We start from the raw sequence: 8,989 nt of genomic DNA, 5'->3' as shown, positions 1-8,989 counted from the left end.
ACCTTTGTAGACCTAATCCGCGTGTCATCCACTTTTCTCCCCGTTTTCGGATTAATTTTCGGATTTTTTGCTGGCTGGGCTGTTCTCGTAACAAGCGCAGCAGTTTCGCGCACGTGTATATGTGGTGGTCCCTTCAAAACATTTTATAAAAATCTCATAAATTTTGAACAGTCAACAGCATACATTAAATTATAAGTAATTTATTTCTCTCTTTACACAACACTATATTTATTGTTTCGTATCTTCAAACTTGTACCACATTTTCGTAGTTGTACCATCCCTAATTAAGTACACGAATAAGACATAAGAGAAAGGATGAGAAATTGAATAAAACATTCGTACTTCAGCAGCCAAGAGAGTGACTAGCAAATTTTATTATACCGCTCGACCACATATACATATATTACTTATTGTTTGGAACTTCACAATCACACTGTCAAAGAGCGAATCAAACGATTTTAGAGGCGGTCTTCTCGTGTTAGTGAGGTACCCATTCGCAATTGAAATCGAAGAAGAACGAAGCACGTCAGACTTACGCCACAAGCGACGAAATTTTTAAAGCTATCGACAAATTTGTACAGAACAATGGTTTGAAATGGAGCAAGGAGCGATGTCTAGGATGAAGCAAGAGGCAGAAAACGCCACGGGAAGTCACTGTATGATCCCTCGGTATTCCTGGCGACTAGGAAGATGCCGCCACTAGATTTAAAACCCGTATTGAATGACGCTGCGAAGATAACAGATGCTTGCGAAATTAAAATACATCTCTGGTTTTTTTTAGCACGTCGAGATTTTTTTTTATTGGTGACATGTATGTTTTAGAATTTCTAGCAATTTGCATGAAAACCCCATAAATAAACAAAGTAATCAGAAAATCGTATATATCTTCGAAGTTAATGCTAAGAAAATTGTTAACGGCCGGTTTCACTAGCAATTTCCATATACAATTCAAAAAATGTAAATCATTTATCACTTAAATTGCTTTCGTGAAATTGGCTGTACAAATTATTTTCTTTGCGTTAACGCGCATTACCAGCGTTAACTTGGAAGGTTTAGAAAAAACCATTGTCGAATGATTTCCCAACATTGACTCTGAGGATGGCTTCAGCTGGATAACAAACCCGTTTTCATGTGGCCCGACAAGTAAACCTACTGAGATGGCCAATTAAGCTTTATGAGTTGCATTCGACTTTTGATCTTCGCTGGATATCGAAGATCAAAAATCGGAAGTGAAGTTATGAGCTATGCAACCGTGTCGAAATTTTCGTAGTGTATCGAATTTTATGTCGAACAGAATTTCGCTTTCGATGGTGTAGCGAAGTGTTAGAAAATTGTATCAAATGTATGATTTGCTTTTGCTCTTTTACTTTATGGCGGCTAGATACTAATCTTTATTAATTTCATGCAGTTCTAACGTCGTGAATATTAAACACATTCTCGAAAGACTGGTGAGAGAAAATCCCAATACTCAGTTGGCACGATCTCTGAGAACAAAATCGTATGCTGTTGATAGTTTTAAAATATTTTAAATAGATTTGGCTCACAAGAGCACACTATTTAGTTTCCCAGTAGAACTTGGGAGCATCGTACGATTGCTCGGTGAGTGTTTCCTAGGAAGCATACGAATACTCCCCATTACTTCCTATGCTTTTGAGTATAAGCATGTAATTTTGTATACTCCCGTTAACATTGTATGTCCTAGGAGTGGGAGGAATCCCTTTTACCTGCTAAACGAGCAATCGGGGAGCGCACACATAAATAGCATCCCACAAAGTTCCTAAGGAAGCAATACGGGAGTAATCTCAGAATAACCTCCCAGAAACCTCCCAAAAAGACAATAAGGAAGTGCATAAAGGAAAACATATCACATTCCTCCCAGAAGAGCAATACGGGAGTACTCCCATAAGAGTCATCCCGCAAACCTCCTTTACCAGTAATAAAAAAGGTTTCTATACTCCCAAATTCCTCCTCACGGATTAGTAGGAGATTACTCCCTCATTGCTCCATAAATAGACTTTTACATTGGCTAAAAAAGATTTTTCTATTTAGGCAATCCATTTATTTAATTTTTTTTATCGCATGCGCACATTACTATAAATCCTTCCAATAATAAACAGGTAAAACATGCAAAATAATGCTTACTAAATAATAGTACAGAAAAATTTATGAAAACTAAAGATTATAAACTTAAAACGGTACGATGAAGGTATGTTGGGGATTCGTATTCACCTCGGAGTCCACAGAAACGAAGCGCATCAAAGTGATAGCAAGTTCCGGACCATTTCAGCAGGTATCAGAGAACTCTACCTAGGCGATTTGTCAAATGCCGTTTTATTTTGATAAATATCATGCTAGACGAAACTAAACCTAATACTTTAAGGTATTTGCATACTCGGAGTTCACCATCCCTTAATGGCAAAGGCTCTTAATGGCAAATGGATTTCGAACCAAATTAAAGTTCTGGGCTGAACAGGGTAAGAAACGTAAGAGCTCGGACATTTTAAGCGCTGACTGCGTCATCTGAAATGCAGTTTAAGATAATAATAAAATAATTAATAAGTTTAAACAAATTTTGTCGTACATACCGATGGACCTTAATGTTGGCTGTATTTATTTATTATATCATTTCCTCGTTTTATTTTTCAAAAACAATTATGTATGTACATACATATGTGCGTATAAGTTCCATATCTGTCTTGTTTTCTTCATGATATATTTTTCCAAAAACATAAAACTGTTTTGAACGAAGTGCGTATAGCTTCCCCATCGATCAAAAGGAATACTCTTGAATGGCTCACTTAGGAGACATCACTTTTTGCTCCTAAGCGTGTAATAATGGAGTACAAACCCGACAAATCTCAGTTATTGCTCCGAAATCATGCCTCAGGGAGTATTCTTTTATTGCTCGCTTGAGCGATCTCTCTTTTGGCTCCTAAGCGAGTAATAAAGGAGTACAAAATCGACAAATACTACTTATTGCTCCGAAATCATGTCTCTGGGAGTATTCTTTTGTTGCTCACTTAGGAGATATCCTATTTGACTTCTAAACGAGTTACAAACGAGGTCAAAACCGACAAATTTCTCATATTACTCCGATATCAGGTCAAAGGGAGTTTTCTTTTATTCCTCACATTAGGAGATCTCCCTTCAAGTTCTAGTGGGTTGCTCGATTTGTAAACAAAATTTCTCAGCGGTGAAAAATATACTATTGTAAAGAACCTAACCTAGCGAAATTCACAATAGCGCTATTCTTCATCGAATGAGCGTCATAATACCAAATGAAAATTCGTTCGATCAGCCCTTTCGACCATAGTCGAATGCAACTCATAATAGGGGCCTTACTTTTACAAGTGGATTTTGTGAAATTGGACCCTTCGAACATTGTATTATTAATACTATGACAGAGAACACGCAGTATTAGGGCCGTTCCGATACCATCAAAGTATCGATGCCTACTCAAATGAGTTTACTCAAATCCCAATTTCGATACTACTTATATGAGTGAACCGAATGTGTACTTATATGCAACAAGGCGAAAGTAATTTTCAGGCGCTATCTGTGACATACCTTTTGCGACACCTGAGTGGTAGATCGACCTATCTCGGCATCCAGTTTGAAAGCGCCCTATCTGAGAAAACTTTTCAAAATCACCCTATTCCAGAATTTGATTGAAAAACGCCTTATATCAGAAAACTTTTCAAGACCATCCTCTTTCAGAACTCGGTACAAAAACGCCCTATCTCAGCTGCCGATTCAAAGCGCCCTATCTCAATTATTTTCAATATATTTTCAGTTGTGGTATCGATATGTTTATTTGATCATTAGTAACATTAGAAGTAATACGATTACTTAGACAAAAAATTAAACCTTTTAAAGGTTCCCACAAAACGTTACGGCTACAAAGCATTACTTGAACTTTGTAAAAATATATCCCCTCTTTAGATTTTGGCGGTGCCATTGCTTAGATCAATTATTTTTCATAAAAGCGAAGCAATTATTTTCCATAGAAAATATATGACCGAAAGATATGGCGCTTCCTCAAATCGATTCGATACAAGTACTTTTATTTCGATACTAAGTAGGTATCGATAAAACGACTCAAGTAAAAAAAGTAGTTGGTATTGAAACAAAAGTATCGAGTACATACTCGTATTTACTTATATCGGAACATCCCTACGCAGTATACGTCGCATGAATATGCGGATATTCACCTAATTTACGCATGAACGAAAGACACAAGATCACGCGGGAAGGAAAGAACGAAAAAAGTTATTTTCTAGCTGCCGAAATCTCGACGCCATCTTTGTTGTAAGAAGTAAACAACGAAGAGAACGGAGGAAACCGCGAAATTGTTGAACGCATGAAAAATCATTTTTATTATGCAAATTCTTCTATAAATCATGCCGTTGTGTTAAATTATTCTTTATCTTATGTGTACACACGTTGTCACAGGCGAAAATGAAGAAAATTGCAGTAAAAAGCCACCACCAAATTGTAAACAACGAAGAAATGTAAACAAACGGCTAATGTCAAAATCGCTCAACTTTTTTCCTAAATGCGATTCTAACGGGCTAGTCTCCTGCCCGCGTGATCTTGTCTTTTTGGTTCATGTAATTTACGGTGAAGCTTGCTGTAATGCCAGAGCTGCTCAAAGACTCTATGCAGAGCGATACCCCAATCATCGACATCCGGGTCGTGAAGTATTCGCCCGGACCCATAGAGAAATATATGAAGGTAAGTGATTTTTACACCTTTCTTGTTTGCTCGCTTGTTAACTATCATTTTTCACTTTTTTACGGTCGCATACCTGGAAGGCGTGGCGGCGAAACAGGACGTCCTGCAACGGTAGATGTTGAAGCTGTGTTAGAGGAAGTGGAACTAGGTCCATCGACTTCAGTGAGAATGATGGAAAGACGGACGGGAATACCAAAAACTACAGTTCACAAAGCTTTACAAGACCATCGATTTCATCCATACCACATTCAACGTGTTCAGGCTCTACAAGAAAGAGATTACCTGTCGAGAGTTAGATTTTGCCGTGAAATGTTGCGAATGCATGAATCAGACCCCAAATTTTTTAATAAAATAATTTGGAGCGATGAATCATCATGCAAACGTGATGGTTATTTTAATTTACATAACCTTCACAGTTGGCAGATAGATAATCCTCACGAAATGAGAGAAGATCGTTCGCAGTACCGGTAGAAAATAAATTTATGGTGCGGTATTTTTAATTGTCAGATATTGGAACCTGTGGAACTGCCGCCAACGCTCAACTCTCACAGTTATTTAGAGTTCCTTCAGGAACGGCTTCCAACTCTTTTGGAAGATGTACCCTTAAACCTGCGGCGAAGACTATGGCTGCAAAATGACGGGTGCCCTGCTCACTACGGGCGTGAAGTAAGAGCTCATTTAGACGAAACTTATCCTCGCCGATGGATTGGACGATACGGGCCAATCACGTGGCCCGCTCGATCGCCAGACCTGAATCCATTACATTTTTTCTACTGGGGCTGTCTTAAGGACAAAATTTATTCAAAAACAATTCAAAACGAAGAGCATTTGCGGGAACAAATAAGTGGAGCTGCTGCTGAGATAGCCCAATTGAGTTTAAGATTTCTAAAAGCGTCTTTTCTTAAAAGGTGCCGAGCTTGTATTAAGCTGAGATCCCACTATTGCCGCAAATGGACCAATCTGGAACAATTTTTATTGTGCTGTATTGGAGCACAATAAAAAAATTGTCCCGATGAAATTCTGTACAGTCACACGGTTGCCTCTTTTTATACAATTCTCATTGCCGTAAGTTGGCGAAAAGCAATATAGTGACAATAATTGCCCCAAACTTATCACACGATTGTTCGAGCATGCGGCAATTGTGACCATAAAGTGTTGCGCTGACCTCTAAATTCTGTTTTTTTTCTCTGTTGTGTAAAAATGGCGTATTCTTACTAAAAAAAAATAAATCAATTGCATCTGCTTTGTATATTGCGGGCTCATTTTGTGCAAGTTTGTTGTTGTTTGAAAGCAAAGAAGCAAAAACTTGTGCCCAACGAAAACTCACGCATTTATTTAGAAGTTTGATTGTATAGTTTTCTTATTTTTCGACGATAACTGCAACGTGCTATGTGGAGTTCAAGTTGCAACAGTTTTCTTTTTAATTTTGTTACGTAGAGGTTTTTTTATTCATTACAAGTAAAATTGGTACAAAAGTGTTATGTTTGTTTAAATGAAAGCTGCGAATTTACATAATTTATGTTTGGAATTAAATTTTATAACAACAACAAAAGATAGCACCTTAACATTTTGATCAGTCTTGACTTTTTTCTTCTGTTGTTTAATGTTAATTTTTTCCTATAAAACCATAGCTCATTGTCTAGTAAAAACCACATAAGTCCAAATTCCAAACTTTATACAAAAATTATAAACATTTCTTAAAATTTTGATCACAATTCAATGGTTTTTAATTTGGGTTTCTAGAAAAATTTTGTTTTGCAGTTTACAAAGTAATTTACAGAGAAGAAAGTGCATAATACCGTCAACTAAAAAAATTATAAAAAATCAACAGGATCTTTTAGCAACTTCAAACCTCCACCTTATTGTACTAAATTTTAATGAGCTACAAAACTAAATAACCATTTTTTCTAGAAATCCAAATTATAAACCGTGGGATTGTGTTCAAAAGTTTAAGAAATTTTTATTATTTTTGTATAAAGCTTGCAATTTGGATTTATGCAGTTTTTGTTAGACAATGAGCTATACTTTTAAACGAAAATAATGAAGATTAAATAAGTAGAAGAAAAATAGTCAAGACTGGTCAAAATGTTGAGGTTCTACTGCTTCGTCGTGGGCTGTATTGAACTTTTAAGTTTTTTTTTTAAATAAATGTATACTGTCATGGCAGTCCGCCATGTGGTGACATAAAATACCTTTCGTATTCTTCTCGTATGAGTTTTGCTTGTGGTGGTATATATCGCGGCAAAGATTCCGTTATCGGACTTCAAGAAAAATTATAATTTCACTACAAATTAAATTAAAAGTTATGTTGCTTCCGAAAACAAGGATATTAATTTCAGTGATTTTTGGACACATAAGGAAGCAAAAAAGTAAACTATTAATAAACAGCCTAAATATTGATGTGTATTGTTCACTTCAATTGCCGCACAAGAATACAATAAATATTGCCGCAATTTTGAAATTTTCATTGCCCCATGATTGCCAATCGAGCTATCACACGATTGCCGCACACGGGCCGTATTTGATTGCACAATATCGGCCTCTATTGCCGCATGAGTCAATGTATAGTGAAATCACACGATTGGGGCATAAAATGAGGCAATAATTGGTGTATTGCGGCAATCGTGGGATCCCAGCTTTAGAGTAGAAGGTCGCCAATTTGAGCATATTTTATCAATAAATGAATAAATTTTTCTTCAAACAACTCATGTATATCTTATTTCACGTGAACCCATCCGTCACACAAAATATTGATAGATATAGCCCTTGTTATAGACTCTAGTCCGAATTCCGGTAAGTAACATAAAATAATGTCAGAAGCAAGTAATTATGTACCTTTGTACTATTTAGCATGTCATTTGACGGTAACAAGAACAAATTCAATTTAAATCTATTAAATACATTCTAGCGTGTCTCAGTCCTTTACCCACAAAAGCGGCTATAACTTTTTTTTTCTACTCAAAACAGTAAGTGTGGCACCTTTCTGAAATCTTTATTAAATGAGCAATTTTTTTATGTAATGTAAAGTTATAGCTCAGTACATTTTTTTTTCACCCGAGATAGTCAAAGTTGGGGAAAAAAATATCAAAAAGTTAAAAATCCAGAAATAGTCCTAATTTTATGATGGTTCCTTAATATATTTTAACTACATTGCATTTGAGTATGGAGAGGCAACTATCTGGAGGTATTTTACATAAAAAATTTACTAAGTATTGCCCGGTTTGTAGTTGCAGTTAAAGAAAACACATGAAAAGGCACGATTTTTTTTAAATTCGAAAAAATGTAAATATTTCAAAAACGGTGACACTTTTACCTGAAAATTTTTTGTTTATCAGTGAGCTCACCCCCCACCTACCTTCCCCTAAAGTTTGGCACGTTACTTCTGGGACACCCTGTATAAGCAAGCCCGTCTATACATAATGGTTGTTGGGACATCTGTCCCTTGCGAGAGGCTTTTCTCAAAAACAGGTACAACTATATCAAAACCTCGAACCCGCCTTTCAGGAAAACACTTGGAAAAGTTGATGTTTTTGGGAAATATAACAAAAAAAGGAGTTATTTTCTTAAACTCATTTTATATGAAAAATTTAATCTATTAATCTTGTAAAAATGTAGTCTATTGTTTTTGAAATCAAATACTATACAAAAATAATTGTTGTCTTAAATTTTTGTATGAAAAAATATTAAAAAATAAATAATCGTTTAAAAATCCATATTTTTTTGTGAAAAAAATACAATATCCTTGAAAAATATGCAAAATCGTACTTCTAAGTACAAGTACTCGATACATTTCCGATTCAAGTACAAGTACCTAATTTGAGTAATATCTAATTTCAGTTCCGCCGCTACGAAGCAATATATGAATGAAGCAAGTGTGCTACGTGTACCTACATACATCCATTCGTACATACATATCGACCCCTTTGCGCAAAATTAACGTATGTTAAATTTTTTACGAAATTCACTTCTGATGCAACTTTGTTTTAAAACCCATAACGCATCACCTGTTCAAATATTACGGCTTAAATCCCAATAGCCTCCCCAAAAATTGGCTGTAAATTTTATCGTACAATGATGACAATGATTTTTTTCTTGTGGGCGATATTACCATATGTGCTAAGTAATTAGAATGTAGAGACCTTTCTACAAAAAAGTTTGAATTTAGTTATATTTCTCAATTATCTCAGCAAATCTAAACTTTGGTATTGATGGTGCTAGCCAAAGCCGAGAAAAATACAAAAAACACTTTCCTGTA

The sequence above is a fragment of the Rhagoletis pomonella genome, unplaced genomic scaffold (assembly GCF_013731165.1).
Source record: "Rhagoletis pomonella isolate Grant_MI unplaced genomic scaffold, Rhpom_1.0 Rhpom_scaffold_00501, whole genome shotgun sequence".
Lineage (NCBI taxonomy): Eukaryota > Metazoa > Arthropoda > Insecta > Diptera > Tephritidae > Rhagoletis > Rhagoletis pomonella.
The sequence above is the reverse complement of the archived record's forward strand: the minus strand, read 5'-3'. Positions refer to the sequence as shown.